We start from the raw sequence: 21247 nt of genomic DNA, 5'->3' as shown, positions 1-21247 counted from the left end.
GTACTAACTATGTAACTATGTAACATAACATGGGGGGGGGGGGGGGGGGGTCTCCTGGCTGTTCACACAGGTGTGTCATTGCTGTACATTGACCATGCATTGCTTCTGTGGTATTGCAAAGGCAAAGACAAATGCTTCCAGCCATCCATTGCACTAATGGATTGGTCATCAGCTGGCTGTCTATGTCCCGCATCAATATAGACCAAAGTACAGAGGGTTAGGCTATGCTATTGTGCACCTACCTGATGCATCAGAAGGTGCGAGGCCCTTGCTAAATTCTGTGCACAGACTTTGAGATCTATGCTTTAGACTGTATCTAAACCTGCTCCAACATGGACTGACATTCTGGCCTACTTTCAGCCGATGCGACTTGTCTGTCGCTGAACAGTCGCTTTTTATGTATTCAGCACCTATGTATAATGTTGTAAAAATGCTCTAGAAGCTAAAGTCGCAGAAATGTCACACATATTTGGCCTGCAACTTTCTGTGCGACAAATTCAGACAGGAAAAATCAGTATAAATCCTTAGAAAATTATCCCCCAGTGTCTCCATCTGCTGGCGGTATTGAATAAGCATTGCTGCACTGATGGGGTATGCATTAGACGAAAAAAAAGAAGAAAAAGAAGAATAATACGCCCAGAAAAGAGGCGAAAAGGAGAAAAACGTAAAAAAACGTGAAAAAAAAGTAAGAGGAAGAGAAGGGAAAAAAAGGTGGAAATGGGTTTAAAAGTGATTTCGGCGGAGAATATATATATATATATATATATATATATATATATATATATATATATATATGCGCACACACACACATAGATATAAACGTATTCTCCGTTGAGATATTGCAGCCGCTGCTGTGTCCAGGCCCAGGAGCCTTAGCACTGTGCTGTGATGTCACTCAATACCACTGACATCACTAGGTGTAAACAACATCTCTCCTTTGCTGTGTATGTGACTATGGAGCTGTTTGGTGATGTCGTCTATTACGGCCTTCATAGAAGCAACAGGAGATTGTTGCATCCATCTTGAACCCTCAGAACTACAGTGCTATGATGTCACTCACTTCCACAGGCCTTGCAGAGTGTAAACAACAACAACCCAGCTTTGTTGTGTATGTAACCAAAGGGATTTGTGATGTCACCTAGAACCTTCACAGCAGCGACAGCTTTATGAGGAGCATCAGCACTGCTCTGCCTGAGCAGAACCATCACCGCCATAGGTTGTCAAATAACCCGGATTTAACCCACACAGGTAAGTCCAATGGGGTGCAGGCATGTCCTCTATGCTTACAGCTTCCCGTGGGTGTTGGTTTGATACCGTTTGGGGACAGCCAAGGAGGCATCTGCAGGCAACAAAGGTAGGTGTGTGCTTGTGTGTGTGTTTCCTATGCAGATCCTAAGCCCAGTGTCACATGCAAGTAGGAGGAGTAAGAAGGGTTCCTGGCAAATCCGGGTTATGGATTGCATTTAAAAAGGCCCCGTGGGAGTGCAATGGGCCCCTGTCTTGCTGCTTAGCAATAATGGTATGGGTTTAGGTTCTGCTGTGTGTACTGGTGGTTGACTGCCCCCCAGCCCAGAGTGTGCATGGAAAATTGTCTGGCAGCCTCCCTGACAGCAAGCAGTGATAGTGCCCATGAAGGGGACCTTGTTGGGCCCGCCCCTTTCACGGTTATCGCTTCTCGGCCTTTTGGCTAAGATCAAGTGTAGTATCTGTTCTTATCAGTTTAATATCTGATACGTCCCCTATCTGGGGACCATATATTAAATGGATTTTTGAGAACGGGGGCCGATTTCGAAGCTTGCTTCCGTCGCCCTATGCATTGACCCGATATGGCAGTATCTTCGGGTACAGTGCACCACCCCCTTACAGGGTTAAAAAGAAAGATTCCTACTTTCATTGCTACCTGCTTGCTGGCTAGCCAGCTAGCCAGCCCTGTGGGCCTTGCTGCTGCTGCAGCCAAAAAACAAAAGGTGGTGCTGCTGCTGCTTCTGCTGCTTCTGCTTCTGCTTGTGTCTGGCCCCTGTTGGAGCGTCCAGGCACAGGACTTCTGCTGCTGCTGACTAAATGGCCTCCTTAATTGGATCATTTGAGTAGCCAGCACACCTGTGCAGGTAGGGCATGACATGATAGGCAGCTGCCTTGATAGCGGGTGGGTGCTGAATGTTCCTAATTGACAAAATAAGATTAATGCTTATGAAGAAATATAAAATCTCATCCCTTCCCCAATATCGCGCCACACCCCTACCCCTTAATTCCCTGGTTGAACGTGATGGACATATGTCTTTTTTCGACCGTACTAACTATGTAACTATGTAACATAACATGGGGGGGGGGTCTCCTGGCTGTTCACACAGGTGTGTCATTGCTGTACATTGACCATGCATTGCTTCTGTGGTATTGCAAAGGCAAAGACAAATGCTTCCAGCCATCCATTGCACTAATGGATTGGTCATCAGCTGGCTGTCTATGTCCCGCATCAATATAGACCAAAGTACAGAGGGTTAGGCTATGCTATTGTGCACCTACCTGATGCATCAGAAGGTGCGAGGCCCTTGCTAAATTCTGTGCACAGACTTTGAGATCTATGCTTTAGACTGTATCTAAACCTGCTCCAACATGGACTGACATTCTGGCCTACTTTCAGCCGATGCGACTTGTCTGTCGCTGAACAGTCGCTTTTTATGTATTCAGCACCTATGTATAATGTTGTAAAAATGCTCTAGAAGCTAAAGTCGCAGAAATGTCACACATATTTGGCCTGCAACTTTCTGTGCGACAAATTCAGACAGGAAAAATCAGTATAAATCCTTAGAAAATTATCCCCCAGTGTCTCCATCTGCTGGCGGTATTGAATAAGCATTGCTGCACTGATGGGGTATGCATTAGACGAAAAAAAAGAAGAAAAAGAAGAATAATACGCCCAGAAAAGAGGCGAAAAGGAGAAAAACGTAAAAAAACGTGAAAAAAAAGTAAGAGGAAGAGAAGGGAAAAAAAGGTGGAAATGGGTTTAAAAGTGATTTCGGCGGAGAAATATATATATATATATATATATATATATATATATATGCGCACACACACACATAGATATAAACGTATTCTCCGTTGAGATATTGCAGCCGCTGCTGTGTCCAGGCCCAGGAGCCTTAGCACTGTGCTGTGATGTCACTCAATACCACTGACATCACTAGGTGTAAACAACATCTCTCCTTTGCTGTGTATGTGACTATGGAGCTGTTTGGTGATGTCGTCTATTACGGCCTTCATAGAAGCAACAGGAGATTGTTGCATCCATCTTGAACCCTCAGAACTACAGTGCTATGATGTCACTCACTTCCACAGGCCTTGCAGAGTGTAAACAACAACAACCCAGCTTTGTTGTGTATGTAACCAAAGGGATTTGTGATGTCACCTAGAACTTTCACAGCAGCGACAGCTTTATGAGGAGCATCAGCACTGCTCTGCCTGAGCAGAACCATCACCGCCATAGGTTGTCAAATAACCCGGATTTAACCCACACAGGTAAGTCCAATGGGGTGCAGGCATGTCCTCTATGCTTACAGCTTCCCGTGGGTGTTGGTTTGATACCGTTTGGGGACAGCCAAGGAGGCATCTGCAGGCAACAAAGGTAGGTGTGTGCTTGTGTGTGTGTTTCCTATGCAGATCCTAAGCCCAGTGTCACATGCAAGTAGGAGGAGTAAGAAGGGTTCCTGGCAAATCCGGGTTATGGATTGCATTTAAAAAGGCCCCGTGGGAGTGCAATGGGCCCCTGTCTTGCTGCTTAGCAATAATGGTATGGGTTTAGGTTCTGCTGTGTGTACTGGTGGTTGACTGCCCCCCAGCCCAGAGTGTGCATGGAAAATTGTCTGGCAGCCTCCCTGACAGCAAGCAGTGATAGTGCCCATGAAGGGGACCTTGTTGGGCCCGCCCCTTTCACGGTTATCGCTTCTCGGCCTTTTGGCTAAGATCAAGTGTAGTATCTGTTCTTATCAGTTTAATATCTGATACGTCCCCTATCTGGGGACCATATATTAAATGGATTTTTGAGAACGGGGGCCGATTTCGAAGCTTGCTTCCGTCGCCCTATGCATTGACCCGATATGGCAGTATCTTCGGGTACAGTGCACCACCCCCTTACAGGGTTAAAAAGAAAGATTCCTACTTTCATTGCTACCTGCTTGCTGGCTAGCCAGCTAGCCAGCCCTGTGGGCCTTGCTGCTGCTGCAGCCAAAAAACAAAAGGTGGTGCTGCTGCTGCTTCTGCTGCTTCTGCTTCTGCTTGTGTCTGGCCCCTGTTGGAGCGTCCAGGCACAGGACTTCTGCTGCTGCTGACTAAATGGCCTCCTTAATTGGATCATTTGAGTAGCCAGCACACCTGTGCAGGTAGGGCATGACATGATAGGCAGCTGCCTTGATAGCGGGTGGGTGCTGAATGTTCCTAATTGACAAAATAAGATTAATGCTTATGAAGAAATATAAAATCTCATCCCTTCCCCAATATCGCGCCACACCCCTACCCCTTAATTCCCTGGTTGAACGTGATGGACATATGTCTTTTTTCGACCGTACTAACTATGTAACTATGTAACATAACATGGGGGGGGGGGGGGGGGGTCTCCTGGCTGTTCACACAGGTGTGTCATTGCTGTACATTGACCATGCATTGCTTCTGTGGTATTGCAAAGGCAAAGACAAATGCTTCCAGCCATCCATTGCACTAATGGATTGGTCATCAGCTGGCTGTCTATGTCCCGCATCAATATAGACCAAAGTACAGAGGGTTAGGCTATGCTATTGTGCACCTACCTGATGCATCAGAAGGTGCGAGGCCCTTGCTAAATTCTGTGCACAGACTTTGAGATCTATGCTTTAGACTGTATCTAAACCTGCTCCAACATGGACTGACATTCTGGCCTACTTTCAGCCGATGCGACTTGTCTGTCGCTGAACAGTCGCTTTTTATGTATTCAGCACCTATGTATAATGTTGTAAAAATGCTCTAGAAGCTAAAGTCGCAGAAATGTCACACATATTTGGCCTGCAACTTTCTGTGCGACAAATTCAGACAGGAAAAATCAGTATAAATCCTTAGAAAATTATCCCCCAGTGTCTCCATCTGCTGGCGGTATTGAATAAGCATTGCTGCACTGATGGGGTATGCATTAGACGAAAAAAAAGAAGAAAAAGAAGAATAATACGCCCAGAAAAGAGGCGAAAAGGAGAAAAACGTAAAAAAACGTGAAAAAAAAGTAAGAGGAAGAGAAGGGAAAAAAAGGTGGAAATGGGTTTAAAAGTGATTTCGGCGGAGAATATATATATATATATATATATATATATATATATATATATATATATGCGCACACACACATAGATATAAACGTATTCTCCGTTGAGATATTGCAGCCGCTGCTGTGTCCAGGCCCAGGAGCCTTAGCACTGTGCTGTGATGTCACTCAATACCACTGACATCACTAGGTGTAAACAACATCTCTCCTTTGCTGTGTATGTGACTATGGAGCTGTTTGGTGATGTCGTCTATTACGGCCTTCATAGAAGCAACAGGAGATTGTTGCATCCATCTTGAACCCTCAGAACTACAGTGCTATGATGTCACTCACTTCCACAGGCCTTGCAGAGTGTAAACAACAACAACCCAGCTTTGTTGTGTATGTAACCAAAGGGATTTGTGATGTCACCTAGAACCTTCACAGCAGCGACAGCTTTATGAGGAGCATCAGCACTGCTCTGCCTGAGCAGAACCATCACCGCCATAGGTTGTCAAATAACCCGGATTTAACCCACACAGGTAAGTCCAATGGGGTGCAGGCATGTCCTCTATGCTTACAGCTTCCCGTGGGTGTTGGTTTGATACCGTTTGGGGACAGCCAAGGAGGCATCTGCAGGCAACAAAGGTAGGTGTGTGCTTGTGTGTGTGTTTCCTATGCAGATCCTAAGCCCAGTGTCACATGCAAGTAGGAGGAGTAAGAAGGGTTCCTGGCAAATCCGGGTTATGGATTGCATTTAAAAAGGCCCCGTGGGAGTGCAATGGGCCCCTGTCTTGCTGCTTAGCAATAATGGTATGGGTTTAGGTTCTGCTGTGTGTACTGGTGGTTGACTGCCCCCCAGCCCAGAGTGTGCATGGAAAATTGTCTGGCAGCCTCCCTGACAGCAAGCAGTGATAGTGCCCATGAAGGGGACCTTGTTGGGCCCGCCCCTTTCACGGTTATCGCTTCTCGGCCTTTTGGCTAAGATCAAGTGTAGTATCTGTTCTTATCAGTTTAATATCTGATACGTCCCCTATCTGGGGACCATATATTAAATGGATTTTTGAGAACGGGGGCCGATTTCGAAGCTTGCTTCCGTCGCCCTATGCATTGACCCGATATGGCAGTATCTTCGGGTACAGTGCACCACCCCCTTACAGGGTTAAAAAGAAAGATTCCTACTTTCATTGCTACCTGCTTGCTGGCTAGCCAGCTAGCCAGCCCTGTGGGCCTTGCTGCTGCTGCAGCCAAAAAACAAAAGGTGGTGCTGCTGCTGCTTCTGCTGCTTCTGCTTCTGCTTGTGTCTGGCCCCTGTTGGAGCGTCCAGGCACAGGACTTCTGCTGCTGCTGACTAAATGGCCTCCTTAATTGGATCATTTGAGTAGCCAGCACACCTGTGCAGGTAGGGCATGACATGATAGGCAGCTGCCTTGATAGCGGGTGGGTGCTGAATGTTCCTAATTGACAAAATAAGATTAATGCTTATGAAGAAATATAAAATCTCATCCCTTCCCCAATATCGCGCCACACCCCTACCCCTTAATTCCCTGGTTGAACGTGATGGACATATGTCTTTTTTCGACCGTACTAACTATGTAACTATGTAACATAACATGGGGGGGGGGGGGGGGGGGGTCTCCTGGCTGTTCACACAGGTGTGTCATTGCTGTACATTGACCATGCATTGCTTCTGTGGTATTGCAAAGGCAAAGACAAATGCTTCCAGCCATCCATTGCACTAATGGATTGGTCATCAGCTGGCTGTCTATGTCCCGCATCAATATAGACCAAAGTACAGAGGGTTAGGCTATGCTATTGTGCACCTACCTGATGCATCAGAAGGTGCGAGGCCCTTGCTAAATTCTGTGCACAGACTTTGAGATCTATGCTTTAGACTGTATCTAAACCTGCTCCAACATGGACTGACATTCTGGCCTACTTTCAGCCGATGCGACTTGTCTGTCGCTGAACAGTCGCTTTTTATGTATTCAGCACCTATGTATAATGTTGTAAAAATGCTCTAGAAGCTAAAGTCGCAGAAATGTCACACATATTTGGCCTGCAACTTTCTGTGTGACAAATTCAGACAGGAAAAATCAGTATAAATCCTTAGAAAATTATCCCCCAGTGTCTCCATCTGCTGGCGGTATTGAATAAGCATTGCTGCACTGATGGGGTATGCATTAGACGAAAAAAAAGAAGAAAAAGAAGAATAATACGCCCAGAAAAGAGGCGAAAAGGAGAAAAACGTAAAAAAACGTGAAAAAAAAGTAAGAGGAAGAGAAGGGAAAAAAAGGTGGAAATGGGTTTAAAAGTGATTTCGGCGGAGAAATATATATATATATATATATATATATATATATATATATATGCGCACACACACACATAGATATAAACGTATTCTCCGTTGAGATATTGCAGCCGCTGCTGTGTCCAGGCCCAGGAGCCTTAGCACTGTGCTGTGATGTCACTCAATACCACTGACATCACTAGGTGTAAACAACATCTCTCCTTTGCTGTGTATGTGACTATGGAGCTGTTTGGTGATGTCGTCTATTACGGCCTTCATAGAAGCAACAGGAGATTGTTGCATCCATCTTGAACCCTCAGAACTACAGTGCTATGATGTCACTCACTTCCACAGGCCTTGCAGAGTGTAAACAACAACAACCCAGCTTTGTTGTGTATGTAACCAAAGGGATTTGTGATGTCACCTAGAACCTTCACAGCAGCGACAGCTTTATGAGGAGCATCAGCACTGCTCTGCCTGAGCAGAACCATCACCGCCATAGGTTGTCAAATAACCCGGATTTAACCCACACAGGTAAGTCCAATGGGGTGCAGGCATGTCCTCTATGCTTACAGCTTCCCGTGGGTGTTGGTTTGATACCGTTTGGGGACAGCCAAGGAGGCATCTGCAGGCAACAAAGGTAGGTGTGTGCTTGTGTGTGTGTTTCCTATGCAGATCCTAAGCCCAGTGTCACATGCAAGTAGGAGGAGTAAGAAGGGTTCCTGGCAAATCCGGGTTATGGATTGCATTTAAAAAGGCCCCGTGGGAGTGCAATGGGCCCCTGTCTTGCTGCTTAGCAATAATGGTATGGGTTTAGGTTCTGCTGTGTGTACTGGTGGTTGACTGCCCCCCAGCCCAGAGTGTGCATGGAAAATTGTCTGGCAGCCTCCCTGACAGCAAGCAGTGATAGTGCCCATGAAGGGGACCTTGTTGGGCCCGCCCCTTTCACGGTTATCGCTTCTCGGCCTTTTGGCTAAGATCAAGTGTAGTATCTGTTCTTATCAGTTTAATATCTGATACGTCCCCTATCTGGGGACCATATATTAAATGGATTTTTGAGAACGGGGGCCGATTTCGAAGCTTGCTTCCGTCGCCCTATGCATTGACCCGATATGGCAGTATCTTCGGGTACAGTGCACCACCCCCTTACAGGGTTAAAAAGAAAGATTCCTACTTTCATTGCTACCTGCTTGCTGGCTAGCCAGCTAGCCAGCCCTGTGGGCCTTGCTGCTGCTGCAGCCAAAAAACAAAAGGTGGTGCTGCTGCTGCTTCTGCTGCTTCTGCTTCTGCTTGTGTCTGGCCCCTGTTGGAGCGTCCAGGCACAGGACTTCTGCTGCTGCTGACTAAATGGCCTCCTTAATTGGATCATTTGAGTAGCCAGCACACCTGTGCAGGTAGGGCATGACATGATAGGCAGCTGCCTTGATAGCGGGTGGGTGCTGAATGTTCCTAATTGACAAAATAAGATTAATGCTTATGAAGAAATATAAAATCTCATCCCTTCCCCAATATCGCGCCACACCCCTACCCCTTAATTCCCTGGTTGAACGTGATGGACATATGTCTTTTTTCGACCGTACTAACTATGTAACTATGTAACATAACATGGGGGGGGGGTCTCCTGGCTGTTCACACAGGTGTGTCATTGCTGTACATTGACCATGCATTGCTTCTGTGGTATTGCAAAGGCAAAGACAAATGCTTCCAGCCATCCATTGCACTAATGGATTGGTCATCAGCTGGCTGTCTATGTCCCGCATCAATATAGACCAAAGTACAGAGGGTTAGGCTATGCTATTGTGCACCTACCTGATGCATCAGAAGGTGCGAGGCCCTTGCTAAATTCTGTGCACAGACTTTGAGATCTATGCTTTAGACTGTATCTAAACCTGCTCCAACATGGACTGACATTCTGGCCTACTTTCAGCCGATGCGACTTGTCTGTCGCTGAACAGTCGCTTTTTATGTATTCAGCACCTATGTATAATGTTGTAAAAATGCTCTAGAAGCTAAAGTCGCAGAAATGTCACACATATTTGGCCTGCAACTTTCTGTGCGACAAATTCAGACAGGAAAAATCAGTATAAATCCTTAGAAAATTATCCCCCAGTGTCTCCATCTGCTGGCGGTATTGAATAAGCATTGCTGCACTGATGGGGTATGCATTAGACGAAAAAAAAGAAGAAAAAGAAGAATAATACGCCCAGAAAAGAGGCGAAAAGGAGAAAAACGTAAAAAAACGTGAAAAAAAAGTAAGAGGAAGAGAAGGGAAAAAAAGGTGGAAATGGGTTTAAAAGTGATTTCGGCGGAGAAATATATATATATATATATATATATATATATATATATATATATATATATGCGCACACACACACATAGATATAAACGTATTCTCCGTTGAGATATTGCAGCCGCTGCTGTGTCCAGGCCCAGGAGCCTTAGCACTGTGCTGTGATGTCACTCAATACCACTGACATCACTAGGTGTAAACAACATCTCTCCTTTGCTGTGTATGTGACTATGGAGCTGTTTGGTGATGTCGTCTATTACGGCCTTCATAGAAGCAACAGGAGATTGTTGCATCCATCTTGAACCCTCAGAACTACAGTGCTATGATGTCACTCACTTCCACAGGCCTTGCAGAGTGTAAACAACAACAACCCAGCTTTGTTGTGTATGTAACCAAAGGGATTTGTGATGTCACCTAGAACCTTCACAGCAGCGACAGCTTTATGAGGAGCATCAGCACTGCTCTGCCTGAGCAGAACCATCACCGCCATAGGTTGTCAAATAACCCGGATTTAACCCACACAGGTAAGTCCAATGGGGTGCAGGCATGTCCTCTATGCTTACAGCTTCCCGTGGGTGTTGGTTTGATACCGTTTGGGGACAGCCAAGGAGGCATCTGCAGGCAACAAAGGTAGGTGTGTGCTTGTGTGTGTGTTTCCTATGCAGATCCTAAGCCCAGTGTCACATGCAAGTAGGAGGAGTAAGAAGGGTTCCTGGCAAATCCGGGTTATGGATTGCATTTAAAAAGGCCCCGTGGGAGTGCAATGGGCCCCTGTCTTGCTGCTTAGCAATAATGGTATGGGTTTAGGTTCTGCTGTGTGTACTGGTGGTTGACTGCCCCCCAGCCCAGAGTGTGCATGGAAAATTGTCTGGCAGCCTCCCTGACAGCAAGCAGTGATAGTGCCCATGAAGGGGACCTTGTTGGGCCCGCCCCTCTTACGGTTATCGCTTCTCGGCCTTTTGGCTAAGATCAAGTGTAGTTCTGCTCACTTGGTCTGGCCAGAGGGTGTCTGGGGTACCCGGCTCCTTTGCCTGGGGGGATCGTCCTTCTTAACGGAGGGACTTCACCCCCCTGCTGCTATTAGGGAGCCGGCTTAGTCCCCAGACAACGGGGAGCGATCACCACCACCTACCTGCTTACAGTGGGGGAGGTGTTTATCCTGATGGACATGGCTGGATCAAGTGGAGCATCATCAGAAGGCATCCCTGAGTATGCTAAGCTCAGAAATGGAGTTCGGATTTCCTTATTGGATACCTGCAAGAGAGGAAAAGGATTATGTTTCGTGGTCGAGGAGATCTTATTCAAGTTGCTGGAAATTAAGAAGGAACAAATCCTGTCTATGCTTGAATTCCCAAGAAATGGACACTACGATGTTATATTGGCTTCTGAAGAGGACTTTAATTTTTTTTGCAGCAAGTACCAGCAAAAGAAGGCCAATCCAGTTTTGGAGGGTGTGGAGGTGACCCCGCATTTTCCGAACCAGGAGAAAATATTGACGGTAAGGATGTATAGTCCATATATACTGGAAAAAGACATTGAGACTTTTCTTTCTAGATTCTGTGACAATATTCTGTCAAAGGGAAAAGTCCTGAACCAATATGGCCTATGGACTACAAAATGGAAATTTAAAGTTAAATTTAAAAAGGAACCTGACGGTAAAGTGATTTATCCACCTGGGCGATTCAAAATTGGATCGGTCAATGGTGACTTGTTCTATTCAGGGATGGAGGAATTTTGCCGTAAATGTAAACAATACGGGCACGGGAAAGACCTATGTACTCACTCATGGTGCTATAAGTGCCAGGAGGGAGGTCATGAAGCAGACACCTGCAACAACAACAAAAAAAAGAAGTGTCATCTGTGCGGTGAGGAAGATCACCTGGTAAATGTATGTCCCAAGAAACAAACAACAAAAAAGGAAACAGCTAAAAGGAGTAGGGAAGAAGAAGAAATTGGAGAACCTGAGTTGGAGGAAGTTCCAGCCAGAAAAGTGGCTGAAGAAAAGAAAAAGAAAGAAGAGGTTTATGTACCAATGGAATTTGGAGGTGTTTTGGATGGCATGTTGGAAAATATGCCAAAAAAGGAAAGAAGACCATTTGATATGGATTTAATGGAATTAAGGTCGAAATATGAAAATCGGTACGAGGAAGCTAGAGACAAAGTGTATTTTTCATTTCAAGCTGATATGGACAGATTTTTGGACACTTATAAAGTTCCATCTTGGTTGGGACTTCCGGTAAAAAGACAGATGATAAGAGGAACGATAAACCGTGGAATGATAGATTTCCTAATGGTATATGCCTGGAGAAATGGAATGTCTCTCTGATTAATTACTGGTGAAAGCAATGTTTGTTTGTTATTGTAAATGTGTATGTTTTTTTTTTTCTGGTTAAATCTTTTTTATTGATTTTATTTTGTGGTCATTAGTGTTAAGAAGAAATAAAAAATGGGTTACCTGATGATGAGCAACAATCGAGTTCAAATAAGATCTTGGAACTCTGATTGAGTTTCTGAGGGCTAACTTAAAAAAAAAAATCTGTTCTTATCAGTTTAATATCTGATACGTCCCCTATCTGGGGACCATATATTAAATGGATTTTTGAGAACGGGGGCCGATTTCGAAGCTTGCTTCCGTCGCCCTATGCATTGACCCGATATGGCAGTATCTTCGGGTACAGTGCACCACCCCCTTACAGGGTTAAAAAGAAAGATTCCTACTTTCATTGCTACCTGCTTGCTGGCTAGCCAGCTAGCCAGCCCTGTGGGCCTTGCTGCTGCTGCAGCCAAAAAACAAAAGGTGGTGCTGCTGCTGCTTCTGCTGCTTCTGCTTCTGCTTGTGTCTGGCCCCTGTTGGAGCGTCCAGGCACAGGACTTCTGCTGCTGCTGACTAAATGGCCTCCTTAATTGGATCATTTGAGTAGCCAGCACACCTGTGCAGGTAGGGCATGACATGATAGGCAGCTGCCTTGATAGCGGGTGGGTGCTGAATGTTCCTAATTGACAAAATAAGATTAATGCTTATGAAGAAATATAAAATCTCATCCCTTCCCCAATATCGCGCCACACCCCTACCCCTTAATTCCCTGGTTGAACGTGATGGACATATGTCTTTTTTCGACCGTACTAACTATGTAACTATGTAACATAACATGGGGGGGGGGGTCTCCTGGCTGTTCACACAGGTGTGTCATTGCTGTACATTGACCATGCATTGCTTCTGTGGTATTGCAAAGGCAAAGACAAATGCTTCCAGCCATCCATTGCACTAATGGATTGGTCATCAGCTGGCTGTCTATGTCCCGCATCAATATAGACCAAAGTACAGAGGGTTAGGCTATGCTATTGTGCACCTACCTGATGCATCAGAAGGTGCGAGGCCCTTGCTAAATTCTGTGCACAGACTTTGAGATCTATGCTTTAGACTGTATCTAAACCTGCTCCAACATGGACTGACATTCTGGCCTACTTTCAGCCGATGCGACTTGTCTGTCGCTGAACAGTCGCTTTTTATGTATTCAGCACCTATGTATAATGTTGTAAAAATGCTCTAGAAGCTAAAGTCGCAGAAATGTCACACATATTTGGCCTGCAACTTTCTGTGCGACAAATTCAGACAGGAAAAATCAGTATAAATCCTTAGAAAATTATCCCCCAGTGTCTCCATCTGCTGGCGGTATTGAATAAGCATTGCTGCACTGATGGGGTATGCATTAGACGAAAAAAAAGAAGAAAAAGAAGAATAATACGCCCAGAAAAGAGGCGAAAAGGAGAAAAACGTAAAAAAACGTGAAAAAAAAGTAAGAGGAAGAGAAGGGAAAAAAAGGTGGAAATGGGTTTAAAAGTGATTTCGGCGGAGAAATATATATATATATATATATATATATGCGCACACACACACATAGATATAAACGTATTCTCCGTTGAGATATTGCAGCCGCTGCTGTGTCCAGGCCCAGGAGCCTTAGCACTGTGCTGTGATGTCACTCAATACCACTGACATCACTAGGTGTAAACAACATCTCTCCTTTGCTGTGTATGTGACTATGGAGCTGTTTGGTGATGTCGTCTATTACGGCCTTCATAGAAGCAACAGGAGATTGTTGCATCCATCTTGAACCCTCAGAACTACAGTGCTATGATGTCACTCACTTTCACAGGCCTTGCAGAGTGTAAACAACAACAACCCAGCTTTGTTGTGTATGTAACCAAAGGGATTTGTGATGTCACCTAGAACCTTCACAGCAGCGACAGCTTTATGAGGAGCATCAGCACTGCTCTGCCTGAGCAGAACCATCACCGCCATAGGTTGTCAAATAACCCGGATTTAACCCACACAGGTAAGTCCAATGGGGTGCAGGCATGTCCTCTATGCTTACAGCTTCCCGTGGGTGTTGGTTTGATACCGTTTGGGGACAGCCAAGGAGGCATCTGCAGGCAACAAAGGTAGGTGTGTGCTTGTGTGTGTGTTTCCTATGCAGATCCTAAGCCCAGTGTCACATGCAAGTAGGAGGAGTAAGAAGGGTTCCTGGCAAATCCGGGTTATGGATTGCATTTAAAAAGGCCCCGTGGGAGTGCAATGGGCCCCTGTCTTGCTGCTTAGCAATAATGGTATGGGTTTAGGTTCTGCTGTGTGTACTGGTGGTTGACTGCCCCCCAGCCCAGAGTGTGCATGGAAAATTGTCTGGCAGCCTCCCTGACAGCAAGCAGTGATAGTGCCCATGAAGGGGACCTTGTTGGGCCCGCCCCTTTCACGGTTATCGCTTCTCGGCCTTTTGGCTAAGATCAAGTGTAGTAATACAGGAGATCTGGTCAGAAGGTACTCGGGTACCCCTCTCCTCGGCCTTGTGGGATCGCCCAGGTTTATTGCCTGGGCTTCACCCACTTGTTGCTATTGGGGAGAGGGCCTAGTCCCAGGGTAACGAGTAGCGATCGCCTCTCAAGACCTTCGGGTGGAGAGAGGTTAGAACCATGGATGATGATCCGGATCCAGGTTCTGTGCCGGCATACGCAAGGATCAAAAACACCGTGAGAGTCATTCTCACGGATGATACCAAAAGGGCGGACGATTTGAAATTCGTAGTAGAGGACGTGCTCGGAGGAGTTTTCGGAATACAGAAGGGCGAGATATTGGCAATCCAGGACTACCCGAAGCGTAAAATTTTTGATGTGACGTTCACACAAAATGGCATCCACAGAGATTTTGTTACCAGAGCTGCTGCGAGTAAAGACAAAAAGCTTCAGGGTGTCCGGATTATTGAGCACGTTCTAGACGATATTAAGCTGGTGGTAGTAAAGATGTATTCCCCTTTCGCCAACCTACACGATGTTGAGTTGTTTTTACAAGTCTATTTTAGTAAGGTTGAGTGCAGAGGAAAAATCATGAACAGCTGTGGCATCTGGACATCTAAGTGGAGATTTCAGGTTACATGCAAAAAAGATGACAGATTGCCAGGGGGAATTCAACTACCACCAGCTCGTTTTAAAATAAATAATATGTGTGGCGACCTCTTTTATGCGGGGATGCCAAGCTACTGCAGGAAGTGTCACAGATATGGACACACAAAAGAAAACTGTGAAAGTACATGCAAAAAATGTGGTAGCACACAGCACGAGACAGAGAAATGCACAAGAGGAGGGAGGTGCAATTTCTGTCAACAATTCGGTCACCTTTTCTCCTCTTGTCCCCACAGACATAGGACGGAGCAGCAGTGGCAACCCTGGAGGCAGCAAGGACAGCAACCGGGACACCAGCCGAGGCAAGCAGAGCCAGTGATTACCCCCCCACAAGAGGTAAGCGGTGAGATGGAGAAGGAGAAAGACCCCCCTCAGTCAAAAGGAGGGGACCCTAAAGAGCAGAGGATGGCCAAAAAACGTGCAAGTGGTGAAAAAACTGGCCCCCAGGAGCATGCTGGGTTAAGAGAGGAGCGGACGGCGGCCGAATCCGCTCCTCAGCAACCTCTGGCTCAGGGTCCCCCTGAGAGCGATGATCCGGGTGGAGAGGTGAAGGTTAAAAGGCGGAGGGGCTCCAGAAGACTCTATTCGGAGGCGGTCCAGGGGGAGCCGATGGAAGTACCTGCGGATGCAGGGAACCCAAGTGACGTTCCTCCACAGGTCCCCATAGGGGATACCCCCCCTCCTCCCTGCCAGGAGGAGGTTTCAGGGGTGACCGTCTCTGAGGTACCAGAGACGGAACTAAGTGAACACCCGACCCCTATGGAGGGGCAAGAGGTGGAAGAACCCAATGAGTCTGGAGCCCTGATTGCCAGGATGCCCGAGAACAACTATGCCTCAATCATGATGGAGGAGGGGGGTCGGCTGAGTGATGGTGCCTCCTCTCCTGCTTCCTCTATGCGTACAGTTGAGTCAGATTTTGGGGGGTATGAGGCTTCGGAGGGGGAATCAGAGGTGTAAGACGTTTTCTTGTACATTCCCATGGCTGAGTTGTCCGGTCTGTCCTTGAACGTGAGAAGTGTGAGCGCCAGAGTAAGAAGGGTTGCCCTATTTAATTACTTGTCGGTTTTTGCTGCTTCCGTCCTTTTCCTGCAGGAATGTGGCATCCCGCACAGATTAAATTATAAAGAATATGAAGATGATTGGGTGCACGGTCCATCAGTCTGGTCTGGATCAAATGAGTCCAGATCAGCAGGGGTCGCCATACTTTTTAAAGGGAACGTTTTAATTGAGAGTTTTAACGAAATTTTACCAGGCAGAATTTTATTGGTCAGCGCTTTTATTAATGGTATTAAATGGCAGTTTTTAAATTTTTATGGTTCTCCTGATAAGAATGAAAGAATAAAAATGTTGGAGATTTTACCCCTTTTTATTAACAATTCTAGTCCTCTTGTTTTATCAGGTGATTTTAATTGTATTTTAAGGGGAGAACGCCGTTTTTCGAACGCAGTGAGTAGGAACTATGATAAGACGTCTTTTATGTTAAAAAACTTGATTTTAGATTTTAATCTCACTGATGTTTTTAAAAAATGTAATTTTAACGTACCAGAGGAAGACGGTGTTACCTGGAGCAATGCAAGCTGTAGCTCCAGGATAGATTTTATTTTTTGTTCTTATCAAGTACTGCCTTTTAACTGTGATCTTTTTACCAATGTTTTTTCTGACCATAAATTATTGTATTTTAAAGTTAAAAGTGATTTTAAAAGGAGAACTGGTAGGAATGCCTGGAAGTTAAACGTGTCCCTTTTAGAAGATCCGCAGGTTTTATCAGATTTTATCACCTTTTACAAGGAATGCAGACGAGTAAAAGACCCCAACACTCCCACCAGTATCTGGTGGGAAAAAATGAAACTAAAAATAAAAGAATTTTTTATCCGTGTTGGGGTTAGGAAAGCTAAAGAAAAACGTGAATTTTATAATATCCTAAATACTCGTCTGCAAACCCTGTACAAATTCAGAGCACATGGGATGGAGGTGGAGAAGGAGGTACATGATCTTAAAAAAGAAATAACTAAGTGCCTGGAGCAGAAAGGAAAAGAAATTATCTTTAGGTCTCGAATACAGCATCTTGAGGAAAACGAGACCTGCTCCAGGTATTTTTTTAAGAAAATACATGAAAATAGAAGGTTAATAGAAAACATTGAAGGAGTGAATGATGTACAGGGTATTTTAAAAAAGGTGCAAGAGTTTTATGCGGATCTTTTTAATGTAAAACACATTGATGAATGTTTTATGAATGACTCGTTAAAGGAGATCACCAATTTTTTAGATCCTGTCTCACAGTCTTTTTTATTGCAGAATATTTCAGAGCAGGAGATTTTAGAGACCGTCAAGAGTTTTAAAACAGGTAAAGTGCCTGGGCCGGATGGTATACCCATTGAATTTTATGTTACTTTTTATGGTATTTTAAAAGAAGATTTGTTCTCCCTTTTTACGGAAGTCTTTAAGTCTAAAATCCTCCCAGGCTCATGGAAGAAGGGTGATGTCTCCCTGCTATTCAAAAAGGGAGACCGGTCGGAACTCAAAAACTGGAGACCAATCACCCTTCTGAACTGCGACTATAAAATAATGGCGAAACTGTGTGCTAACCGCTTAAAGAACGTAATCCATAAAATAATTCATACAAACCAAGTCTGTGGGGTGCCTGGGAGGAGTTTATGGGAGAACCTAAACCTTTTAAAGGATGTAATTAGCGACACCAAATTAAGAAAAGGAAAGCTGGCGGTTTTATCCATAGATTTTGAAAAAGCTTTCGACAGGGTGTCACATTTTTATCTTTTTAAGGTTTTAGAGAAAATGGGTATACCTGATGGCTTTTTATTGTCTCTTAGAGCTTTTTATGATAACTGTACTAGTAAAATTTTAGTAAATGGTTTTAAGACACAGGGCGTGATTTTAAATTCCGGAGTGAAGCAGGGGTGTCCCTTGTCCCCACTACTCTTCATTTGCGCAATAGAGCCTCTTTTATGTACAATACGAAAGGATAAGCAGATCCATGGAGTCCCCCTGCCAGGAGGAGGGGGACTAGAGGCGAAGGTAGTGGGGTACATGGACGATGTTGCGGTGTTTTGCAGGGACACCCCATCGCTTCAGAAGACGCTAAAACAGATTCAATATTTTAATTGTGCCTCCGGTTTTAAAGTCAATTTTAACAAAAGTAACATTTTAAACATAGGCGGAATGCCTTTGTATGATGTGCCCGTCCCTGTGTCTGAGTCGGTGCAGATTTTAGGTGTCTCCTTTGACGAGTCTAATAATGGTTTTAATAGCTGGGACTTGGTGGCTCAGAAAATAAATAAGAAAATATGTATGTGGAACATGCGAGAACTTACAATGGAAGGGAAGGTTTTAATTACAAAAATGGTGCTTTTACCTATTTTATTGTATTTAAGTCTGGTTTTCCCACCCCCCGAAATGGTTCTAAAGAAAATAACAAAAGCTTGTTTTACTTTCTTTTGGAGTTCTAAGAGCGAAAAATTAAAGAGACAAATTGTGATAAAACCGAACTCCAGGGGCGGTAAGGATTTTCCAGATTTTAAAGCTTTCCTTTTAATAAAGTTTTTTAGCATGTGTTTTACTACTGTTTTTAAAGATAGCTACTGGTCTTATTTTGTTCGTTTTAATACTGGTTATTTTATGCGGAGGAACGGCTGGTTTTCTACAGTTTTAAGTTGCCCTTATTCTTTGAATTTACCCCCTCAATACATGATTTTAGGAAAAATTTTAAACTTATATAATTTTAAAGGTAAAAGTGTTCAGGATCTGTGCAATAGCAAAAAACTACTAAAGGAAATAAAAGAAACCAGTACCGTGACTCCCATCAAAAATTTTAACGAACAGAAGTGTATACAGATTTGGAAGATGTTGAGTATTAATTATCTTTTTAATTCACAGAAGGACCTGGCCTGGAGCTGCGCACACGAGTGTCTTCCATGCCGGGCATTCCAGCACCGAAGAGGATTATCCAACTCTGCAACCTGCCCGAGGGAGGGATGCCGACAAGAGGAGACCGTGCACCATCTAATATGGACTTGTTTTTACTCGCAGAAAATATGGACAAAGATACTCCCTCTGGTAAAAAGGATAACTGGACTAAAAGACTTAAATATTGCAGTGGTTTTTTATGGTTGCCTGGAATGCCCAACACGGACTCAAGAGACTATTGCATGGAAGATCATAAACTGTGTGAAGGCAGCTCTGTGGAAGGCCAGGAATATTTTATTGTTCAAGCATGAGGTTTTATCTGTGAAGGACATTTTATCTATCTGTTTTTATGAAATGTACCAGTACTATCTTTTAGACAAGAAGAGATTTCCGCTTTTATCTAGAAAATGGTTTTTAAAAGAATGGAATTCTATCTTGTAAAGCCACCAAGTGCCCATTTTATGTTTTAATATGTTGTAAATATGTTATTTATATGTAACTGTATTTATTGACATATTTGCACAACTTTGTTAATATTATTTAATTTTTAATAAAGTTGCCCCCGTAAGGGTAGTCAAGTTAAAAAAAAAAAAATCTGTTCTTATCAGTTTAATATCTGATACGTCCCCTATCTGGGGACCATATATTAAATGGATTTTTGAGAACGGGGGCCGATTTCGAAGCTTGCTTCCGTCGCCCTATGCATTGACCCGATATGGCAGTATCTTCGGGTACAGTGCACCACCCCCTTACAGGGTTAAAAAGAAAGATTCCTACTTTCATTGCTACCTGCTTGCTGGCTAGCCAGCTAGCCAGCCCTGTGGGCCTTGCTGCTGCTGCTGCTGCTGCTGCAGCCAAAAAACAAAAGGTGGTGCTTCTGCTGCTTCTGCTTCTGCTTGTGTCTGGCCCCTGTTGGAGCGTCCAGGCACAGGACTTCTGCTGCTGCTGACTAAATGGCCTCCTTAATTGGATCATTTGAGTAGCCAGCACACCTGTGCAGGTAGGGCATGACATGATAGGCAGCTGCCTTGATAGCGGGTGGGTGCTGAATGTTCCTAATTGACAAAATAAGATTAATGCTTATGAAGAAATATAAAATCTCATCCCTTCCCCAATATCGCGCCACACCCCTACCCCTTAATTCCCTGGTTGAACGTGATGGACATATGTCTTTTTTCGACCGTACTAACTATGTAACTATGTAACATAACATGGGGGGGGGGGGGGGGGGTCTCCTGGCTGTTCACACAGGTGTGTCATTGCTGTACATTGACCATGCATTGCTTCTGTGGTATTGCAAAGGCAAAGACAAATGCTTCCAGCCATCCATTGCACTAATGGATTGGTCATCAGCTGGCTGTCTATGTCCCGCATCAATATAGACCAAAGTACAGAGGGTTAGGCTATGCTATTGTGCACCTACCTGATGCATCAGAAGGTGCGAGGCCCTTGCTAAATTCTGTGCACAGACTTTGAGATCTATGCTTTAGACTGTATCTAAACCTGCTCCAACATGGACTGACATTCTGGCCTACTTTCAGCCGATGCGACTTGTCTGTCGCTGAACAGTCGCTTTTTATGTATTCAGCACCTATGTATAATGTTGTAAAAATGCTCTAGAAGCTAAAGTCGCAGAAATGTCACACATATTTGGCCTGCAACTTTCTGTGCGACAAATTCAGACAGGAAAAATCAGTATAAATCCTTAGAAAATTATCCCCCAGTGTCTCCATCTGCTGGCGGTATTGAATAAGCATTGCTGCACTGATGGGGTATGCATTAGACGAAAAAAAAGAAGAAAAAGAAGAATAATACGCCCAGAAAAGAGGCGAAAAGGAGAAAAACGTAAAAAAACGTGAAAAAAAAGTAAGAGGAAGAGAAGGGAAAAAAAGGTGGAAATGGGTTTAAAAGTGATTTCGGCGGAGAAATATATATATATATATATATATATATATATATATATATATATATATGCGCACACACACACATAGATATAAACGTATTCTCCGTTGAGATATTGCAGCCGCTGCTGTGT

The 21247-nt window shown here is 44.4% G+C and overlaps 5 non-coding genes and 2 pseudogenes across 5 annotated transcripts; all 7 read left to right on the top strand.

Annotated features, from left to right (window-relative positions):
* Positions 1-1667: 1667 nt before the first annotated feature.
* On the top strand, positions 1668-1858 carry LOC130316337 (U2 spliceosomal RNA). Its single transcript, XR_008863680.1, has one exon. It is a non-coding gene; the product is annotated as a U2 spliceosomal RNA (small nuclear RNA).
* Positions 1859-3935: 2077 nt separating this feature from the next.
* On the top strand, positions 3936-4126 carry LOC130316325 (U2 spliceosomal RNA). The gene has a single exon (XR_008863669.1). It is a non-coding gene; the product is annotated as a U2 spliceosomal RNA (small nuclear RNA).
* A 2092-nt stretch (positions 4127-6218) lies between these two features.
* Positions 6219-6409, top strand: LOC130316313 (U2 spliceosomal RNA). The gene has a single exon (XR_008863658.1). It is a non-coding gene; the product is annotated as a U2 spliceosomal RNA (small nuclear RNA).
* Positions 6410-8500: 2091 nt separating this feature from the next.
* On the top strand, positions 8501-8691 carry LOC130316301 (U2 spliceosomal RNA). The gene has a single exon (XR_008863647.1). It is a non-coding gene; the product is annotated as a U2 spliceosomal RNA (small nuclear RNA).
* A 3647-nt stretch (positions 8692-12338) lies between these two features.
* Positions 12339-12525, top strand: LOC130316430 (U2 spliceosomal RNA). Its single transcript, XR_008863764.1, has one exon. It is a non-coding gene; the product is annotated as a U2 spliceosomal RNA (small nuclear RNA).
* Positions 12526-14593: 2068 nt separating this feature from the next.
* On the top strand, positions 14594-14726 carry LOC130316449 (U2 spliceosomal RNA; annotated as a pseudogene).
* Positions 14727-19752: 5026 nt separating this feature from the next.
* On the top strand, positions 19753-19959 carry LOC130316433 (U2 spliceosomal RNA; annotated as a pseudogene).
* The last annotated feature ends 1288 nt before the right edge of the window (positions 19960-21247 follow it).

This window comes from Hyla sarda, unplaced genomic scaffold (assembly GCF_029499605.1).
Source record: "Hyla sarda isolate aHylSar1 unplaced genomic scaffold, aHylSar1.hap1 scaffold_193, whole genome shotgun sequence".
Taxonomy (NCBI): Eukaryota; Metazoa; Chordata; class Amphibia; order Anura; family Hylidae; genus Hyla; species Hyla sarda.
Note: the sequence above shows the minus strand (reverse complement) of the source record. Positions and strands in the feature narration are given on the sequence as shown.